Consider the following 22,389-nt stretch of genomic DNA (forward strand, 5'->3'; position numbering starts at 1 on the left):
TGTTATTGGTTGGTGGTTGTCAACATGAACCTCAGCTGTCTTTTGGGGGATCATTCTAGACTGTGGGAAATTGTGCTGCACTGACTAATGACCAATTTGTGGTAGTACATGGAAGGCTGTGTCTGCCTCACAGAAATTCTCATTAATGCCTTAATCTTTCTCCTGCAACCTGATTGCATCTGTAAGCCTTCTCATCTAATATACTTCTAACCTAATGAGTGGGCAGTGATAATTTTTGGTTAGGTTTTCATGATAAATGTGTTTCTAATTTATATATATATATAGTTTTTTTTCTTTTTCTATGCAAGACAAATGCATTTAGCTCGCAAAGAGAGCTAAACACTCTCAGGGTAACTGACTCATTTAGCGGTGCTTGGCTTCCTGTGCTTGTCAGCGGCAGGTGACATTTAGCACAGGCTTTATCTCAGTTGTGGTAATTACTGAGCTGACATGAGCTCTCATACACAGCACAGATTGTTTTCAGCAGATGTAACCAAGCAACTCTGCTTTCTCTGGAGCAGTTATCTGGCTTTTAAATTGTGGCATTCCACACAGACACAGACACACACACACACATACATACACACACGCAAATAGTTTAATGTCATTTTTATGGAAATACTCACTCTTTGTTGCTCTGACTATACTGATTTATGCCATGAGGTGGTGGAATGGGATATCCTCATTGTATGCAACTTCTGCATTACACGCTGGCAGCGAATCCTATTAACAGAAAGGTTATTGTTATTGTAATGTATCTCAGCAGTGTACCAAATGCTACTTTAATGATGTAATTAATATGCTTGGATTTACCATTTGATGTTCTTAGGCACCAATTGTGTTACTGATGGGATAGCAATGATTATGTTTTAAAAAAAAATTGGTGCGAACAGCATGTTTTTTCCTTAGAGAAGTTGGAATGGAAAAAAATATTTTAATAAAGGAAATCACGTTCCCTAACCACCCTTAATTATTTGCGTCAGACATAGCTTAATGATGCAGCAAACTTCAAGATAATCCTTAAATTCAAACAACTTAACATTATTTATATTCAATCAAATCACTTATCCTGAGAACCCAGAGAAGAGAAAAATAATAGTCTGGCCTTTTAATATTTTCAGTTTAAATTGATATTCTCATATTACCAGACTCTAAGATTTCTCTGGCCAGTTAGCAATTATATTTTAAAAAAATACATAATTGTCCAGAACCATAACTCAAAACATGTCAGTTACATTAGCTTTGCTATAAACTCTAACTATATAAATGTTCAAACTTTCATTTAGCCGAATTGCGTGACCAGACATCATGCTGTTTAATGGATTGAGACAAGAAGTAGAATTACTAATAATAAATTACTACATTGCAGATCATGAAATATATGCAGGCTTCAGCCCAAGAATTCTGAGCAAAGTGATACAGTGATGGCAGTTATATTTGAAAGAGGCTCAGGTCAGGTCGGGGCTGAGGAGAAATGATGAATGAGAACCTAGCTAGTCAGAGGAGAGTTACCCAGTGCTGCTGTGACAGAGAGAGGGAAAAAGAGAGAGAGAGAGAAAGAGAGAACTTGGGTATATGACTTGTGAAAATTGTTCCTTTTGTTAAAAAAAGAAAAAAGAGGAAAAAACATCTCAGAGGTATTTCTGAGACCTTTAAATGTTATAATAAATGTTGGATGATTTGAGGTTGAGCCAGATTGTAATTATGCAAAATAAAGCTTTCTGTTAAGTAGAATTTCCATAAGAAATTTTAACCTCTGGCATTTAAGCAGGAAGGCAAGGGATGAAGTGCCATCATGAATAAATGTTAAACCTGAGCAAGATACGGACTTATCAAAAAAAAATTGAAAAGAACTTTCTAGCCTGCCCTCCAATTCCATCAAGGGATTAAATGTATTGTATAAAAGTACCTGCCATTTAGTATGCTGATCAGGGATGTGAAGTAAAAATACTGACAGTTAACCTCATAGAGTACTTTTAGTTCATTAAGAGGGAAGCTGTCTTTTGATGGAATTTGTCTACGTTGTACAAGTCACTTTAAATGGCTGCTGTCTTTTAAGTTTGCATTTGCTCATAATATCATTTTTCAAACAAATGAATGTTGATTGGAATTAAAATTCCATTCACTTGATGTGGACTCCGCATCCATGTGTCCAGTAGCAGATTATTTCAAATTCTTGTGTCAGATGATAATTGACCTCATGATTATAAGTGATGCCCTAAGCCTCCCATTTCTATCTCAATGCACATATTCACAATGCACAGAGAGGGAAAACTTTTGTACTCTTTCTGTCAGTATTTCCTCTGCCCACAAAGAAAGGAAATCACAGGGCCAGACAATAAAGAGAGAAAGATTTTGAGTAATAAGAAAACCTAAATTCAGATACTGGCTGGCAGTCTACCACCTTCCCAGATGTGGGCTCCTTCATTCTAGAAAGTCATTGATATTTGCCATTTCCCTCCCCTGCAGAGTGGTTAGCAAATAATCATGCTGATGTGTCTGAAATCTTTACAGGGAAGCCTTGATATTACTATAAAGAGTTATCACTGAAGCTGAATCTCAGCAAATCTCCTAACAACCATTCCCCTTATAAAACATCTACCCTCTTTGAAAAGTTAATTTCAAGCTTAAGCAAAAACCACCATAAGAACAGGGCTGAAAACTGAATCCTTCCACTTCCTTATAGACCACAAGAGAGAGGCAAACCATTCTGTAAGTATCCTCCCAGTGAGATGAAAGAGAACAGACCCGTTACACAGCATACACCAGGCCACCAACCCATGCGATCAATGCACAGCTGTGGGCTGGCTTTGGAGAGAGACCCTGTCTCACCGCCTGTCACTTAGAGGTCATAATATTTTAGTGGCTCTTCTCTCTGAATAGAATAAAATGTGCAGATAGTTAAAGAGAATGAAAGTTCAGTTTAAAGCAATGGAGTGGAAGGAAGGGTAAAAAGGAGTTGATGAGAACCAAATGTCTCCCATATGGTTCTGCATAGAGCTGCTGGAGGGCCATATAAAAAATTAATCCAACTCATATAATTTTGCTAAAAGCCAAGTATGTACACGTAATGAAAATGCAACTCAAACATGACACATCTGGGTTTTTTGACAACATTGTGGGATGCAGCGTTACTCTGCCTTAATAATTGATTCTTTGGCTTGCAATTTATTGTGTTTTATTCCCTTCCATTTTAGGACCTGACATAGTTGGGAATAGAAGAAATGTCTCTTCCTATCTTGGGAAATAAAAGGATTATGAAAATTTACCATCCCTCCAAGTGATATCACTTTCTTATATATGTGTACTCAGTGATGACTACTTTTGCATGTTAAGAGATAAAATGAATTCTTCTAAGAGGTAACAAAGCCTTGTAATCTATTGATGGAACATTCTGGGAAGTTCAAGCTCTGTTTTCTGCCCTTCCTCTTCACCTAAATAGTCGAGATGGCAACATTTTAGAGAGATGCTCTTACAGATAATTTTAGTAAAAACAAATAATGGAGAGCATGGGCTTGAATAATATCAGATGTGGAAGCAGGACCATTCTTAATTGCACACTGATTCCAATTCCATTCGTCTTTCTCTGGAAAACAGACAGAAAGAAATTAATCAAGTTGTAGCATGAACTAAGAGAAAAACTCAAGGCATACATGCCAAACTAGAAGCAACACATAGGCACACACAAAGACACTGATTGGTTTAACAGTAAGGTTTGTGCCAATCAGTTCTACAGATTGGTTTTATTCATATTTACTTCCTCCCAATGCAGGACAATGTTTAAGACATCGTGGCACTTGATGAGTTAATCCTCCATTTCATGTGCCTACCATTTCAAACTTAGCTCCTAGATATTGGAGATTCAGAAGTGATGAGACCCAAACCCCACCTTATGAGAGCTCAAGTTCAGAGGGGGCATGTCTGGGCCGACAAGCAATTGTAGAACACCAGGTCAGTCCATTTCAAAGGTTCCCATAGGGAACAGGTGTCCAGGCAACAGGGGACATTTGGGACATCTTCTGTTCCTAACTCTCAATAAGCTGATGATAAGTGGATCCCATGACTGAGGTGAGGTAAAAAGAAGCCTTTATTTGGCTCTGTGCTCTGACAAAGCTAGCCCTCTCAAAAGGGCTCAGCAGTGCTACAAGAATTCATGGAACCCTTGAAGAGCTTTACTTCAGAATCAAATTAATTAATAAACAACAAATAAAAAGTGCAGGGGCCTGGGAATGAGAAAAAAAATAGGGAGGAGCATAATCTAGAGATGAGGCTGAGAACACAGTTTCTAAAGGACCCATGAGAGAAGCCCAGGAAGATACAGACCTCATGAGGTAGGGGTATTATAGATGGGGAAACTAAAACAAATTCTCACTGTGGTCTGTAAGCAATGATTACCAGGAAGATGTAAAGTCAAAAAAAAAAAATACAAATAGCTCTAATCAGTCACAGGCTAAGTGGTGAAGATGAGCAAGCAACTTCATGCAGCAGCTTTTGGGTCCCTGCAGACAGCCCCTCATTCACATCCTGCAGAGCTGCATCCTGCCTGAGCCCAGACCTACAGGCAGAGTTCATTCACCCTATTATATAAGCTCTGGTTTGTGATCCTCAGGTATATTTCGGTCTATGTATTGCCATCTATGGAGACTTTTAAAACAATTCTTTTACATGTGTTCTATTCCTGAGGCACAGCCCCTGACATGGGGACAATGAAGAGGATGTATAGACAAGGAGGGCACTGTAGGCTTTGCTGGTGTTGCAATTAGCAGGGCTAGAGAGAGTTCGTTGGTGGAGAGAAGTCAGGGGCAAAGTTGAGGGTGTTTCCATCCTAAGAATGTGTGAGATCTGAGCGGTGACAGGATAGCCAATGGGTCTGTGAGTTCCTATGAGGCAACTGTGGGTGCCCAGAAATAGTTTAGGTACTTTCCAGGGACATGAAATTTGCATTAACCATATACAACAAGAACAGAGTTCCTCATGCCACCGTGGCTTCAGTTTTATAGGAGACTGGCTGATAAGAACTGGTGACATTTGGGTACATTGTAATATCACCAATAATACCTTTATCTGCGGTCATGCTTCTTCATTCCCCTAGAATCTGATTTCCTTCCTTCCTCTCTGACTCTCATTTCCTCCCCCAAAGGTCTTGGGATTTTCATCTATTCTTCGGCTGGTGGGAATTTCACTCCGGTGGATCTATACATTCTGACACACATTTTATTTTAGTCAGATCTCAACTCATTTTTTTCTTTTTAAAACATTTTCATTGTCTTGATTTTTTTTAAATTATCCGATGGATATACACTTATTGTAATGAGTCAAATAATATACTAAAAGATGTAAAAAGTTGGGGATCCCTGGGTGGCTCAGCGGTTTAGCACCTGCCTTCAGCCTGGGGTGTGGTCCTGGAGTCCTGGGATCGAGTCCCGCATCGGGCTCCCTGCATGGAGCCCGCTTCTCCCTCTGCCTGTGTCTCTGCCTCTCTTTTTCTGTGTCTCTCATGAATAAATAAAATCTTCTAAAAAAAAGTTGTAAAACGGTAATGCTAATCATCTTTCTGCTACCCAGGCTCCAAACTTCTAATTCCACTCCATTAACATATATGTACCTTGCAACTTGCTTCCTTCACCTAGCAATGTAATTCGTATACCCTTAAAAATTAGCAGTTATAAATCGCAAATTATTTCTTTAATCTAATCATGCTCCAGAAAGTACATTTTCTATAAATTGCTTCACACCATTTATGGAGAATTTAGAACTATTTTATTGAATATGTATTCAGACAAGCGTTGTTTACCTTTATACGTATTTTCCTCTAATGTATTTTTCTCATAATGAACATATCTATTTCATGTTCACCTACATGAAAAACAGAATACAAATAGCACCCTTAGAAGTTCCTTGCCCCCTCACAATCACTACCCTCCCATCCAATATTTACCAACCTGACTTCTAATGTCACAGCTTTCCTTTTTTTAAAATTTATATAAATGGGGATGACTGTGTGCTCAGGGGTTGAGTATCTGCCTTCAGCTCAGGTCATATACTGGGGTTCTGAGATCAAGTCCCACATCGGTCTCCCCACAAGGAACCTGCTTCTCCCTCTGCCTGTGCCTCTGTCTCTCTTGTGTCTCTCATGGTTAAAAAAATAAAATCTTTTTAAAAAATTATATAAGGAAATCATCAGTATGTATGCTACTGTGTCTGAATTCTTTCATCCAACAGTATGATTGCGAGTCTTGTCCATATTTTTGCATATAATGTGTGTCCATTTTCCTTACTGTAAAGGAGGCTAGTAAACAAATATGACACAATTTGGTTTGTGTTCAGTTTGGGAACTAATATTAATAAGGCTGCTATGGACCTCAAAATAAGGAAGCCTCCCGAAAACTAGTCTCTTATATATCAAAAAAACAAACAAAAGCCTCTCTTTTAAAGTTCTTGTTTCTGCCACTAGTATCAAGAGTGTGATTTGAAATCCGAAGGTGAAGTTTAATTAACTTATTTTTCTCAGCATTTCTGAAATACCAAGGACAGTGTGCGCAGAATATTCTAGCCACCTGACTGAGAGCTAGAGCCTCATATTTCAAGGAAGTGCAAGTGTAGCCAAGTTGAAGCCAATGGAAGACAGTACCAAAACTACCAAGAGCATTCTACAGCAATAATGTCTCAGCAATGAAGAATAACTATTGCTCTGTGTATCAGGATCCAATCTAGAGGCCAGGAAGCCAGTAGAGGTGATAGCCAGAAAGACCTAGAAAGAATTAATGAAGAATTTCAATTTGTTCCATAAAAGATTAAAAAAAAAAAAAGAATACACAGAGTTGGTAGGAGAGGAAGACAAAGTGTAAGAAGGAAGAATGGAGCAGATAACAAGGGGAGGAAAGATGAAAGGAATGAAATGGTTAACAGATTTTTCAAAAACAGGAATGGATATAGGTGAAGGTGGCCAAAAGGTACAAACCTCCAGTGATAAGTAAATCCTAGGGGTATAATGTACAGCATGCTGACTCCAGTTAACAAGACTGTTGTATATTTGAAAGTTACTAAGAGTAGATCTTACAAGTTTTCATCATAAGAAAAAAATTTAACTACCTGAGGGGATAGATATTAATTAAACTTCTGGCAATTATTTCATAATACGTACATATATCAAATAATGATGCTGTATGTTTAAAATTCACACAATATGTTAAAAAATAGGAATGCATAAATTGAACTTTAAGTGGTTCCCATTGCTTTGATTATGCTATTTTTCATATCGCTGAATTCAGTTGATCTCTGTAATTCAGAGATTCCATATGTGCCAGTCCCCTACTTGCTAGAACAGATTTGTAACCCCAAAGTGAGCAATGGAGGTGATTTTGCAGTCATTGGTCAACATTCGTGCAGTAATGAAAACCTTGACTAGCATGAAGCACACATTTCCCGGCTGAGGTTGAATGAGGCAATGGCAGTTTTATGTCAGCTCTCATTGTAAACAAGTGTCCTTTCCACCCACTATTTAGTGTCACATTTTCTCATTTTTGTGCCTTTTGCTGAGTCTACTGTTTAAAATGCCTCCCAAGCATAGTGTTCAAGTGCTGTCTAGTGTCCCTAAGCACGCAAAGGCTGTGAAGTGCCTTACAGAGGGAAATGCTGTGTTCGATAAGCTTCATTCGGGCATGAGTTACAGTTCTGTTGGCCATGTTAATGGATCAAAATAGATATTAAATAATATATTTTATGTGTTTTATATAGAGAATATAATATGTATATTATAACATTGCTATATATTAAACAACACATGTGTGTTTCCTTAAACAGAAACTCATATAAAACAAGGTTATGCATTGTCTGTTGGTGAAAATATTACAATCAATCAAAGGCTTACAGGAACCTAACCCTATTATTTCTCCGAGAAGCCATAATTCAGTTTTTGTTAATCCAGGGTTCACAGTGACTGTATACAACTACTGAAAAAAAAAAGAAGGAACAATTGGCTGGATTTCATATTATCTGTTCCATGCAAGGGTCTTAGCAGAGAAATTCTAGACATCTCTGAAGAGAGAAACAGGTATAAATTAGGAAGAGATGGGGTTCTGCATCTAGATCAAACAGGTGCAGCCAGGGATTGCACTCTTTGGCGGCGTGATGCTTCAACATCAGTTCTGTATGTATAGGAAAGCAGAACTTGATACTGACAAGCACTTAAAACATGCTTTTGTGTGCTCAAATAACCTCTTCAGTACAATAACATCTTTATCTAGAAGATGAATGGTGTGCCAGCTATCAATCTTGAAGGAATGTTATCAGCATAAGAGTGACAATATCTAGAAAGTGTTAAGACTGTTTTTTAAAGAATTGTATTTTCATGGACCTGTTCATTATCACCAAATAGAATGCAATAAAATAATATTCAATTAAAGTTAGAACATACCATGTTATATATATATATATATGTATATATATGTATATATATATATCCCATCTTTGAAACCAGTTATGTGATTTACATCCATCCATACCCAAGCAATACATAATTAAGAAAAAATGCTTATCTTTTTTACTTTTAAAATGCATAACTGGAAACACAAATAGCCAAGCACACAAAGAGTAGCATTATTTATATCAAGTTCTGCAGAAGCACAGATTCTAGTGATTGTGCCACGAGTTTTATGGCGTCATCAAATATAAAATGAAGGTCAAAAGTGAAATGAAAAGAATGTAATGTATAAATGAAACTTCAGCATATGACCAGTTCTGCTTCTGAAGAACTCATTATATTAGTATGCTCTGATTTTTTTTTGCTTATTTTTGCATTAAAATCGGACTCTAAAAGACACTCACAAAATAATATGCTAAGATACTATTCAAAGGATGACATTGCCCATTGAATACCATTTAGTGCGAATCAGTGGTAGTACTATTAATTTCTCCCATTTTAATGCACACTTTAGCTAGCACATGACCCATACCATGAACATCAGTTACACCCCAGGGACCAGACATTAACAGCATGTGCTACGAGTGGTTTATTTTACAATTGCTGTGAAATAAAAGCTGATGGAAATGAGCCACTGGTGAATTACTTGCTAGCAAAAACAACAATATTTGTATCACTACTGAAAAACTCCCTCTGAAAAGGGGGGCAGGATAGGCAGAGGTTTTATTGTATTGTTCACACAGAAACATAAAGATAGAGAAGTCAGGGGAAGTAAACAGTTAAGAGTCTGAAATTATTTATCTGCAGTTAAACAGAATACATTTTAGTAGCTGAGATCCAATTAATTAAAGCACAATTTGGACACACAGACACAGAGACAGACAGACATACATAATCACGCAAATAAAGTAATAAAATAATAATTTCCAAATAAACTGTAGTTGGTAAGGTCTTTCCTCTCATAAAAGAAACATTAATAGGACTTCAATCTTTTGATGTAGGTAGGTGATCTTTCCAGAGCTATATGGGGAAAGAAAATTAAAATCTCACAGCAGGTTTTTCACAGAACTAATTTATCCCTGGTTGTGTTGTTGTTGTTGTTGTTGTTGTTTAATTTAAGAACATTGCTTCTTCTTGCATATCATTTTTCTATAAAACTCAGTCAATATCAGAAATATTTATGTTCTCATAGAAGATATGCAAATAGACTCAGACATTTTATTATACTTATAAAATATATAATTCTAACTCGATGTAATCCATACACAAAGACCTTGTCTGCACCGAAAAGATGCACTTGATTTATTTAAATACAATGCTCAAATATAATATCAATTACTCCCAGCTCCTCATTCTAAATTGGATTTAATCTGTTAACCTCTCACCTTCCTTTAAAGAGAGTCAGAATGAAGGATCGACATGAAAGAAGATGGAGTTTGCAAGAATAAAACGGCACAACGGAATACACTAAACACAAGTCGACCTGTTAATTATCCTGCTTACAGGTTTACACACACACACACTTTTGTCTATGATTAACTGGATTGTACAGCTGTTGTTCCTTTTGCTGAAAGCTTTGACCTTTTGCTTAAGTCCAATCTAGCACAAGGAAATCATTATTCATTTCTCTCCCACTCAAAGTCTGGATGCAGATTTGAAAATGTTATTTATTGTCTGCCTGTTAGTCTTTAGCGCGCAGCCGTTATTACTAAACGAGACAGCTGGCTGCATCGACCTATCCTTTACTGCCCCCAAGGCCACGCATCCCTAATTCAAGGATATCAGATAATGGTATGTGGCATGATTTACATGTAGAGAATTCCAAATTCATTGTGAGCCTATTTATAACTACAGCACCTTCGATAGGGAAGATGATTTAATAGAGGTTGTAAGGGTTTTCTGACAAGAGACATTAATATTAGAACCTTTTCCCAAGCACTGCAAACAGTGGTGCGGGGACTGAGCTTGCCTGAGTTATTTTTCATGGGAGACCCTTTTTCTGTTCATTAGCACTTACATTCCTGGGGTTGGAAAGCCACTGTTTAAACTCTAATTTGTATGTAATGAGCATATTCAATGCAAGGAGACTCTCCTTCATTAACAAAGCTGAAAAAAGGCTGGTAACTCTGATGAAAAAGGACATCTAATCTCATGGAAATTTAACCAGTCCAGTTTTGCGGATGGTGTTTGGAAAACCAAGGGTCTGCTCTCTAGAGATGGTCAAGGTGGATGGTAAAGATTCTGTAATGTCTTTTCAAAAGAGTTAGAAACAGGCTGATGTCTTAGCCAATACGCCTCCCTTCAATAAAACTAACTCTAATGGATGAGGCTGCCTCTGGGTATTGCTAAGAACATACAGGCAAGTCTATTTGCTTACACAGACGCTGCACTGCCAATGATTTTAGAAGGCATTTTGCAATGGTTCAAGCATCAAAAACAACAACAAAAACACAAAACAAACATGATGCCCTTTACCTAGAAGTCTTAAGAATTAACCACACATTTGAAAATGCAGTTTAAAGGAGCATGTTATCAAAGAAGTCTTCTTTATTAATAAGACTTCTGGTTCACAATAGATGAAACAAATCAGCACCCTTGGTGGTGTATTATATTTTTAATCTGAAATGTAAAACCAGTGTTCTATTTCAAACAGCAATTTTCACATAAAATATATCTCTAAAGACTGGAATCAGTTGGCATTTACTTTGAAAACCCTATATGCTATTGCTTTAAGGGGCAAGTTTCATTTGGGGATAAAATATTTCCTCTAGATTACTATCAATTCAAATTCAATCTTTAGAAATCTCTAGATGACATAATGAATGGCTTTTATGTACCAGGTTGGATTTTTATTATTTGTTTATTACATTAAAAAAAAAGATCCTGACGCCCAAATTGGAATCAACACCTTATTTTTATTTAGTTTCTCAGATTAATCATTCTAACCTGTCTAGAATTAATTTTATTAATTCATTCATCATTTATAATAAAAATAACATCTTCCAAGAAGTCCCATAATAAAAATAAAAGTAATCAGTGGAAAAATAATATCCCTAGTACACTCATGACTCAAAATCCAAGAACATCCAGCACCATCTCTGTTCATCGTTTGTTTCTTGTTGTTATTGCACTTAATACATATTTGAGGATCCTCATTCAGTTGCCTGGAATTATAACAGTGCAGATAAAGCACAGAACTCAGATTATGCAAACCCTGTTCTCTATGATTTGAAGGGAAATAAGACACTCCCATTTCATTTGGCTCCTAAGAATCGGTGACAATATGCTCTTCCTGAAAAACAAGGCTTGGATCTAACTCATGATGTTTTATAAAGTATCCTTTCAGTTGCATGTTTTTTTGAAGTGGCTAGCACGCAAACACAACAAAGACTATCAAAACTAAGGCAGATGGTATGATCCTGTATTCTTGGACTTAGGATAAACCAAATGAAATCAGAATTAAGTTACTTTGAAGGATACAAATCCTATGGTGCAGACGAGTGAGTAGTTTCCTGTTTCCTCTGATGAGCTTGCCATTAATCAAGTTATACTCCATACTCAGGACAGTGCATTCTTTTTTCAAGTTCTGTGGGTGGGGAGAGGATTTGTAATGAACTTAAAAGAGAATTGTCGAAGTGTGCTGAAATTTGTGATGAACATGTCATGAACTGAAAATAGCAACTACTGGGGATCCCTGGGTGGCGCAGCGGTTTAGCGCCTGCCTTTGGCCCAGGGCGCGATCCTGGAGACCCGGGATCGAGTCCCACGTCGGGCTCCCGGTGCATGGAGTCTGCTTCTCCCTCTGCCTATGTCTCTGCCTCTCTCTCTCTCTCTCTCTCTCTCTCTCTATGTGACTATCATAAATAAATAAAAATTTTAAAAAAAAGAAAATAGCAACTACTGACAGAAATGTAAAGATAAATAACATTGTAACTAAGGGTTTATTTTCATTAGAGGAGAGAAATTTGGAGCATTTTCCTTGATGATTTAAATAAGGTAGCTAGCTAATTAATATTTACTGAGCAACTCTCCTGTGTTCCATGCACGTCCTACACTCATCTCAAATGATATACATGAAGTAATTTAGAAAAACCACATACTACTTTGGAAATATGACACTATTACACTATAGCCTTTTACACAGGTATAGCCATACACCGTAACCTAGGAAGTACTGATTACATTTTTTCCAAATTTAACAAAGAAATGCACCAATCCAAATTACTATTATGGGGGGGGGGGCTGAAATATATACATCCTGAGGCCTAATATAGGGACCAAGGAATAACCCTCTCTGAGCCTCAGAAGGTACATGTTTTCCAAGTAAAATAAGAAGGCAAGCACTCTTCTTGAATGAAGACTTGAAAATATTATTTTCATGATGTTTAGAAAAATGTTTTATGCTTCACATTACAAGAGCCATATTTTTCAATTCTCCAAAAAGATGACAAGTGGGTTTATTCTCCTCAAAGCTTGGCACACTAGTTTGATATGTGCTGTCAAGGAAAAGAATTATTTTCAAAATTTTATTATTTTGTATTTGAAAGACCCAATAGCTATTCAAGGACCAAATATTTAGGAGAGTGGCTATTTCTATTAAAGGATGAAATTACACATGGAGAGAAGCCACTACACTGTTTCTCCAGGCATTAAGATGTATTGGGTGTTGGGGTGCCTGGGCGACTCAGTTGGTTAAGCTTCTGACCCTTGGTTTCGGCTCAGGTTGTGATTACATGGGTCACAATCTCATGGATCATGAGATCCAACCCCATGTGGTCTCCATGCTCAACAGGAAGTCTGCGGGAAGATTCTTTCCCTCTGCCCCACCCCTCACACCCTCTCTTTCTCTCAAATAAATAAAATAAATCTTTATAAAAGCAAGACTTCATATACACAATCTTAGAGCTTCACATATGTCAGGACCCAATAAATGATTATTGACTCTAATCCAGTAGTTCTCATGTGGGGAAAAAGGAGAGGTGCAGGGCAGAAATTTTGCTCCCGATGGACATGTGCCAATATCTGGAGACACTTCTGGTTGTCACAACTTGGGGAGAGGACTTCTACCAGTTGTCACAACTGGGAGTGGTTTCTGCTACCATCTAGAGAGTAGAATCTAGGGGGTAGGGGGTAGGAATTATAAGTATCCAATAGTCCCAGGGCAGCCTGGGACTGAAAGATCTATTCAGAAAGATCTATTCAGATCTATTCAGACCCTAAATGTCAATAGGGTCAAGATTGAGAAACTCTCCCATAATTGCTTGTACTACACCAAAAATTAAACTTCTAACCTTAACTTTTAATTAACTCTTATAAAATGTAAGCGTATATCCCTAAAAATTAATATGTCCCATTTGAGAAAAAAATAGCAACATGAAAATATTACACTCACCTTTTGAGCAGACACTCCTTTAGGGAATTTTAATAGAAGTGACACTGGCCAGTGCTCACTAGCACTGAGGAAAATGCTATCACTGATGGAGGGAGATACTGGGTAGGCTGGATGAGTAAATGGCAAAGATCTTGAGCCATCACTACTGTATTTAAATTTGAGGTTATAATCAAGTTTAGAGTGGTTAATACATACATGAAGTAAAAACTTCAAAAAATACAAGAGAGTATTCAGTAAAAGCGAATACTCTGTCCCACAGTCATCTTTTCCTTTCTAGAAAAAAACTTCTTAGGTTCTTTTCCCAGCATGTTCTACAATTTATTTGAGGTGCTTCCAGAGTTATTACTCTGCATGTAAGCAGTGAGTACACATAGATCTATAGATACATATCAAAGACAGTAGATCATGCACACTGTTCTGAATCATATTTTGCCTTCCAATAAAATATCTTACAGGTCTATTATGCATGCCTTATTTTTTAAATTGCTACATAACATGAATCATGAATAAAAATGATATTAAAATGAAATGGAATATAAAATAAATGGAAATAACCATATGAAAATAACTATTTTAACCAGTTTCCTGTTAAATGCATTTAAATTGTTTTCAATCTTTTGTTATTATCAATATTACTACAATATTGGCACTGTACATAGGTCATCTTTGCTTTTGTGATTATAACCATTATTTCTTTTTTTAAGATTTATTTATTTATTTTAGAGAGAGAGAACCAGGGGAGGGGCAGAGGGAGAGGAAGACAATCCTTAAGCAGACTCCCCACTGAGCATGAAGCCCAATGTGGGGCTTGATGCAGAGTTCAATCCCAGGACCCCAAGATCATGACCTGAGCCAAAATCAAGAGTTGGACACCCAACCGACTGAGCCACCCAGGTGCCTCTAATCATGTTCATTTCCATACAGAAGTAGCCTGGCTTGTTAAAAGGACATATGCATTTTCTATCTTAATAGATACTATCAAATTGCTGATCATATATATATATACATATATAGATGTGGGTGTGTGTGTATATATACACACACACACACACACATATATATGAGCCTATTTCTTTACATTCATGTCAATACCGTTTGCTGACAAGCCCTTTGCAAATCTACTAAATAAAAAAAAAATGTAGTTTTATTTGAGGATGTAGGGAAAAGGGAACCTTTGAACACTGATGGTGGGAATGTAAATTGGTGCAGCCACTGTGGAAAACAGTATGGAGTTTCCTAAAAAAATTAAAAATAGAATTACCATACAATCTAATAATTCCTTGACTAGATATTTTTTCAAAGAAAAGAAAAACACTAATTCAAAAAGATATATGCACCCTTATGCTTATTACAACAATATTTACAATAGCCAAGATACAAAAGCAGCCCAAGTATCCATTGATAGATAAATGAATAAAGAAGATGTGGTGTACACACACAGACACACACACACACACACACACAGAGAGAGAGAGAGAGAGAGAGAGAGAGAGAGAAATATTACTCAGCCATAAAAAAGAATGAGATTGTGCATTTGCAACAACACGGATCGACCTAGAGACTATTATGTTAAGTAAAATAAGTCAGACTAAGAAAAATAGATACTATATGATTTCATTTGGATGTGGAATCTAAAAAAATGAATAAACAAATAAACAAAAAAGCAGATTCATACCTACAAATACAGAGAAAAAAACTGATGGTTGCCACAGGGGAAAGAGGTGGAGAGATTGGGCAAAATGGATGATGGGAAGTGGGAGGTACTGACTTCCAGTTATAAAATGAATAAGTCATGGGAATAAAAGACCTAATAGCATAGGAAATACAGCCACTAGTACTGTAATTGCATTGTATCATGAGAGATGGTAGCTACACCTGTGGGGAGCATCGCATAACATATAGAGTTGTTGAATCACTACTTTGTATGCATGAAACTAATGCAACATTGTGTGTCAACTATACTCAAAAAAATGTACTTTTTGTTTTCTTTTATTATGAGGGCAGTTTTATATATTTACATGGTTTAAATATATTTATACTTTTATACCTGATGATAATCTTTGCCCATGTTTCAATTAGGTTATTGGGGTTTTTTTCTGTTAGATGTTGACAAATCTATAAACATTAACAAAACTGTCATTTTCTCTGTAATATGAATTGCAAATTTTCTCCACTTTTCTCTTTGACCATGTTTGTTTTTGATGTAGAGCATTTCTTCAGAATTTGTTTTAACTTATATCAATCTTTTATTTTATGGCTTCAGGATTTAATTTAGAATTAAAATTTTAAAACATGTCATGTTTTCTATTTTGTGATTTTCTGTTTGTTTTTAACCTTTGATCCATTTGAATTTATCCTAGCTTAAAAAGACTAGCTTTATTTTTCTTTAAGATATCTACCCTGTTATGCTAACAATATCCATGTTTTTATCCACAATAATTTAAAATTACATTTCATTTTTGTATTACTTGGTCCTATTGCTGGATTTTTATTTTGTTTCATAGAACTCTTTGTCTAGTCTTAGGCCAACATTACATTGTTTAAATTATTGTAGTATAAAATGTTTTAATATTCAGCAGGAAGCAAACACATTCTTTCAGGACATTTTTTGCCCTTAGATAATTAATACAGGGAAGCTAAGCTAATACATGTGTGTGAGAGATGAGTATGACTGCAAACAGCCTTTCTCCCTTAGGTTAAGAGATTATATTCCCTCTGGAGTTTCTCACTGAAAACTGGGCAACCAGCATATCAAACCTATAAATTTTCACTCCAAAGGAATGCTCTCTCTTTCTACTTTTGTCCTTCAAAGTCAACTTCAAGAATGAACGTGAAGATAAAAGCTAGATAAGAAAATACTTGGCAAAGAATGGAAACCTATTTTCCTCCTCTGTCACATGAATGGGTTGACTTTTCAAAGTCATTCACAGGACTTACTTGCTTATCAGGATGGAGGACGTTGTTGGAAGCAGAAATGGTTGACAATCAAATGTGCTCTTGACGTATGCACATCAGACTCGTGCATTGAGTGAAGTCTTTCCCATCTATGAAGGCAGACACTTGACCCAATCACTGCTTTCTTTGCTGTTGCGTGTGCAAAGAATAAAATCAGTTTAAATCTGCACTTTGTGAACTTATCCACCAATACTCTTTTATGTCAATGGAATGAAAGCATTTGAAAATCAACACAAGAATGTATACCAAAATAATTGCTTAAGTGGCCAAATTCGATTAGACTCAACCTTGTGCTTTGTATTATGTTGTCTGAAACATTTACGACATACTGCCCCGAAGCTTAAAATAATGGAACTTCTGTTATCTTACTATTATTTTTTTAATCTAACTCATAAGGTTTGTAAATATCCCTGATGACCAGATTGACTAAATTTAATTAAATGTAAGCATTTAACTCAACAGGTCACCAGTGCAATGTGGTTCAGGACCCCTTCCTTCAAGTATTCCTAGGGCTTCCACAGGGGGATTTCTCATGTGCTCAAAAACAATCCCCCATCCCCACGCAGCCACACCACCTTACTCAGCACAGCAGTCCCTTGCCTATGGCCACAGTTGGTCCATTGGGCAAAGAGGACAGATTCCCATCTCCATTGTCTTTTCTAGGCCCCTGGATGTATTCCTTTTTATTCCAGTGGGCTCTACAGCCTCCTGCCCCTGTCTCAGCAACTGCTGCTTCTCCTACAGCTCCTCTGGGCACACTCCTCTCTAGTGTCTGGTCTGAGCCCTTAGAATGCAAGGGCCATAGGAAAGTCTGAGACAAAAGAAGAAAGTATATCTCTTGGTCTTGACATTTTACCCTATTTGTGGGCCTGCAGAGGACAACTTGGTCTTCCATATGTTTCGTAGTTCCTTAAAATGCTCTTCTTTTTTACTTTACTCTTACAGTTTTTATTCTTCACTTTAACCTGTTTCTCTCCTCAGAACCTAACCATACTTCTACACAGTTGGCCAGGAGATAGATTAATGTAATAGAACAATGCTGTATCATGGTCTGTACTTGCCTCCAGGAAAGAAAGGATGAGGCACCAAGTCAAGTTCATGTGGCTATATCTTTCTTACATCAGGGTATGTCCTCACCTGGGAATCTCTTCACCTCCCCCTTCAAACATACTTTTGTCAGGTCACCCAATAACTCATCAGTTTTGCCCAGAGTTCTACATTCCAGCATCAGACATGGTGCATTGTCTTTTCTAAAAGGAGGCTTTGCAGCTGACACAAAAAAAGAATCTCCTGAGATTGACTAGTGAGCTGTGGTGTGAAAGATAAGATCAGCTGAAGGTAAGGCTCATCTTTAAGCTTAGGCTCTGAGATGGGTGGTAAGGTCATAAATGTGATAGGAAATTCAATGCAAGTATAAGGATGGAAATAAAGGGGCATTTGTTTGGCATGGTTGTTTGAGCATCAAACCCTTGCTTTTGGCTCAGGTCATGATCTCAGGGTCATGAGATCCAGCCCCACAACAGGCTCCATGCTCAATGTGGAATCTGCCTGAGATTCTCCCTCTCTTTCTCTGAAATAAATAAGCAAATCTTTTTTTTTTAAAGTGATGGAGATAAAAAATTTAAAAAGCATGTTATCTGCATGACATGAACATAAAAAGATTTACTTTCTTCTGAGACAGAAGGGTAGGATTGCTAGATAAAATACAAGATACACAGCTAAAATTGAATTTCAGATAAACAATAAATAACTGTTTAGTGTAAATAGGCTCCCTGCAATGTTTGGGGCATACATAAACTAAAAAATTCCTTGCTGTTTTCCTGAAATTCAGACTTAACTGGGCACTCTGTATTTTTTGCCTGCTAAATCTGCCAATGTCACTCAAGAGAGGGGGCAAAGATTAAAGATGTGTTATTCAAGTATATTTTAAAATTTATATGGAAAGGCAAAGGAACTAGAACAGCTAAACACTACTGAACAAAAAGGATAAAGTGGAAAGAATCACACCACTCAGTTTTAAGACTTACTCTATAGCTACAGTAATCAAGACCATGTGGTATTGGCAGAGAAACAGACACAAGTAGATCGATGGAGCAAAATAGAGAATTCAGAATAGACCCACACAAATGTGTCCAATTGATGTCTGACAAGAATAAAAAAAGCAACCCAGTGGATGAAGGATTGTCTTTTCAACAAATGGTGCTAGCACTATTGAACATCAATAGCCCCCTCCCAAATAAACAACATATCTTTGACTAAAACTTTATACCTTATACAAAAATTAACTTGAAATTGGTCATAGATATAAATGCAGGAAGTAAAACTACAAAACTTTTAGAAGAAAATACAGGAGGAGATCTTTGCAATGGGGTTAGGCAACAAGCTCTTAGATATGACACCATAAGGACTATCCATAAAAAGAAATATTGACAAATTGCATTTCATCAAAATTAAAAGAAAAGACAAAACATTTACTCCTAAAAGACTGTGTCAAGAAATTGAAAAGGTAAGTCACCAACTGGGAGAAAATATTTGCAAGCTGCATACCCATCAGAGGACTCATGTACAGAATATACAAAATAAGAATCCAACGTAAGAAAATAAGCATTCAGTTAGAATATGGACAAGTAAGTTGAACAGTTCACCAAAACAAATATATGAGTGGCAAATAACACATGGAAAACTCTTCAATATTACTAGTCATTAAGGAAAAGTCAGTTTAAAATACAGTATACCACAGCACGTCTATAACATGATAATTAAAATAGTGATCCCAGCAAATGCTAGTGAAGATGTATAGAACTGAATCACTGACATTGCTGATAGGATCTAGCAATAGCACTTCTGGGCATTTATCCTAGAGAAGTGAAAACTTCTATTCACACTAAGCCGATGTATGAATGATCACAGCAGCTTTATTTGTAGTAGCTAAAATCTACCAAATGTCCTTCAACAGTTAAATGATTAAGCAACCTGTGGTACATTCTTATAGTGGACTACTACTCATCAATATAAAAGAAAAAATAAAACTACTGACACACAGGGCAACTTGGGCGGATCTCGAGGACATTCACTGAGTGCAAAATCCAGCAGAAGAAAAAGTTGCATACTTTATAATTCCACTTATATGGAATTTGTGAAATACCAAAATTACACCAATAGAGAGCAGATTTGTAATTACCAAAGGTTAGAGAAGAGGAGGGAGAGCAAGAGTTTAAAGAGGTAGTGGAAGGGAGTTCTTTGCAATGAAGAAATAGTTCTATGTCTTGATTATAATGGCAGTCATATGAATCCGTATGTGGGATAAAGTATGATAAAATTATACACAAAGACATGCAAAAAATAAGCACATGAGAAAAGTGGAATAGTCTCAGTAAGAGCTATAGTCTAATTAATTGTGTTGTGCCATTCGTTTTCCTGGTTTTGATTATGTACGATGCAACCAATGGAGAAGCCGGGTGATGGATACAAGGATTTTCTCTTTAAAATCTTTTTTAAAAAGATTTTTTTTTTAAATTATGTTAGTGAGAACATAAGAGTGGATTGCTTTATTCCAGGGGGTAGCATTTATGATGAGAAGAGTTCTAAGAGCAGACTCCTGGCAGACATTACACAGAGCCAGCAAAGACATCACAGAGGAAGAAGTCCCATCACAGGAGAGTGGCATGAAAGCCAAAGGAAAGTAGATTTTCACACACACGCACAAGTGTATGCCCACACACACAGGGGCAATCGACAGTGTCAACCGCTGAAGGTGGAGGTATAGGAACCTGGGATGGCAAATCAACACTGAACTAGTACAGGTCCAAAAGGCATTGGAAGTAGCTCATGAACTCTTCCAGGAAATTAAAAGGCAGGAGAAAGAAAAAGTCCCACCAACAGATGAAGGGGACATGAAAAAAGATTAACCTTGACTTAGGGCAAAGAAATACAGAGTACTTCAAAATGAGGAAAAGAGTTTACCTCTTTAAGAAGCGAAGAAAAGCAAATGACACCTAAGAGTACACCTAAAAAGGGCTCAGGAGTTGGGACCAAGTGCTCAGACTGAAGGGTCAGCCTTCTGGAAACAAAGTCTAGTTCTAGTTCACAGGGACATAAGACTAAAGGAAACCAAGGCAGAGACACAAATATTTGAATTTTGAGAAGCATCACAGTATGAATCATTGCTAGTGGGTTTTGTGGGTTTTGTGATTAATAACATACTTTACAAAACAACACAAACCTAGATTTAATGAATCAAAACTAAAACTGGCCATAAGAATTAGGTTTCACCTGAAGGCATGTAATTCTTATTTAGGAATCTGGTGAAGGCAAAGCTCTCCAGGCCATGATGCCACAGGCTTGTTGAACATGTGTTGACTTAAAACCCTAAAGTGAAAGAATGCTATGAAAAATTTTGATTTTCTCTATGTGCTTCATTAGTCTGAAGTTTTTGAATACTTCTATACATAAGAATGTTATGGTAAAACTAATTTTATATGTAAATCACATTAAAAATAAATAGATTATGTATTAGAGTCTCACAAAATTCAGAATCAATTTTTTCTAAGGGAGATACTTCACACTAAGACTTGTTCAATAATTAAGTGACAATAAATTGCACTTATGTACTATGGCAAGCTTGTTGACATTAACCTTGTTTGAAATCCTACATTGGTCACCTACGCTTCTGACATGCCTTAGAGACCAGTGACAATGATGAAACAAAATAGTCTCTAGGGACCAGCAACTGCGTTGTTAGTTGAAGCATCTGAAAGCCATCAAAGTACTCTAAAGCAGTTAACAATATTTTACTGATGAAAGAAAGGGAAGACAAGAAACATGAATAATTGTGGGAGGGGAGGCTTTCTTATTTTTATTTGTTTGGATCATAGCTTTGAACCACATTTTCTCCGAGTGCATCTGGTACCAAAGATACCAGGATCAAGTGGGATATGGTAACAAATACACAGACATGAAAGTTCTAGAGGAGACCCACTAGACTATTGACCATGTTTATCTCTGAGAAAAGATATACATCTTTCTTTTTTTAGAGAGAAAGAAAGAGTGCAGGAGTGGGCATGGGGAGGGGTATAAGGAGGGGTAGAGGGGGAGAGTGATAGAGAGAATCTTTAGTGGGCTCCATGCCCATTGTGCAGTCCAACCTGGGGCTGGATCTCACCACCCTGATATCATAGCCTGAGTCGATCAAGAGTCAGATGCTTAACACACTGGCACCCCAAGATATAAATTTCTATATCAGTTTAGCTTTTTCTCTACTAAGCATGTGTTCATGTTTACTTGTATAATTAAATACAGTTGACCCTTGAGCAATACAGGTTTAAATTACACAGGTCACTTATATGTGGATTTTTTGGACAAATACAGTATAATTCCATAAATGTATTTTCTCTTCCTTATGATTTTCTTAATAATGTTTTCTTTTCCCAAGCTTACTTTGTTGTAAGAATACAGTAAATAAAACACATATGACATACAAAATATATGTTAGTCAACTGTTTATGCTATCAGTAAGGCTTCTAGTCAACAGTTACGCTACTTAGTACTTAAGTTTTTGGGGCATCAAAAGTTATATGTGAATTTTTGACTGTGTGAAGGTCACCACTCCTAACTCCTCCTG

General features: G+C 36.8%; 1 long non-coding RNA gene across 3 annotated transcripts in view; it reads right to left on the reverse strand.

Annotated features, from left to right (window-relative positions):
- Positions 1-626: 626 nt before the first annotated feature.
- The window catches only part of LOC119873876, a 284,170-nt gene continuing 262,407 nt past the window's right edge, over positions 627-22,389 (reverse strand). For 2 of the 3 annotated variants that reach the window (XR_005366617.1, XR_005366615.1), the window contains 2 exons: positions 16,752-16,898; positions 627-723 (listed from right to left, as the gene is read on the reverse strand). This is a non-coding gene — a long non-coding RNA (uncharacterized LOC119873876). Of the gene's footprint in view, positions 724-11,875; positions 12,009-16,751; positions 16,899-22,389 lie in introns of those variants that run through there. The other variant, XR_005366616.1, reaches the window with a different exon arrangement.

This window comes from Canis lupus, chromosome 11, assembly GCF_011100685.1.
Source record: "Canis lupus familiaris isolate Mischka breed German Shepherd chromosome 11, alternate assembly UU_Cfam_GSD_1.0, whole genome shotgun sequence".
Lineage (NCBI taxonomy): Eukaryota > Metazoa > Chordata > Mammalia > Carnivora > Canidae > Canis > Canis lupus.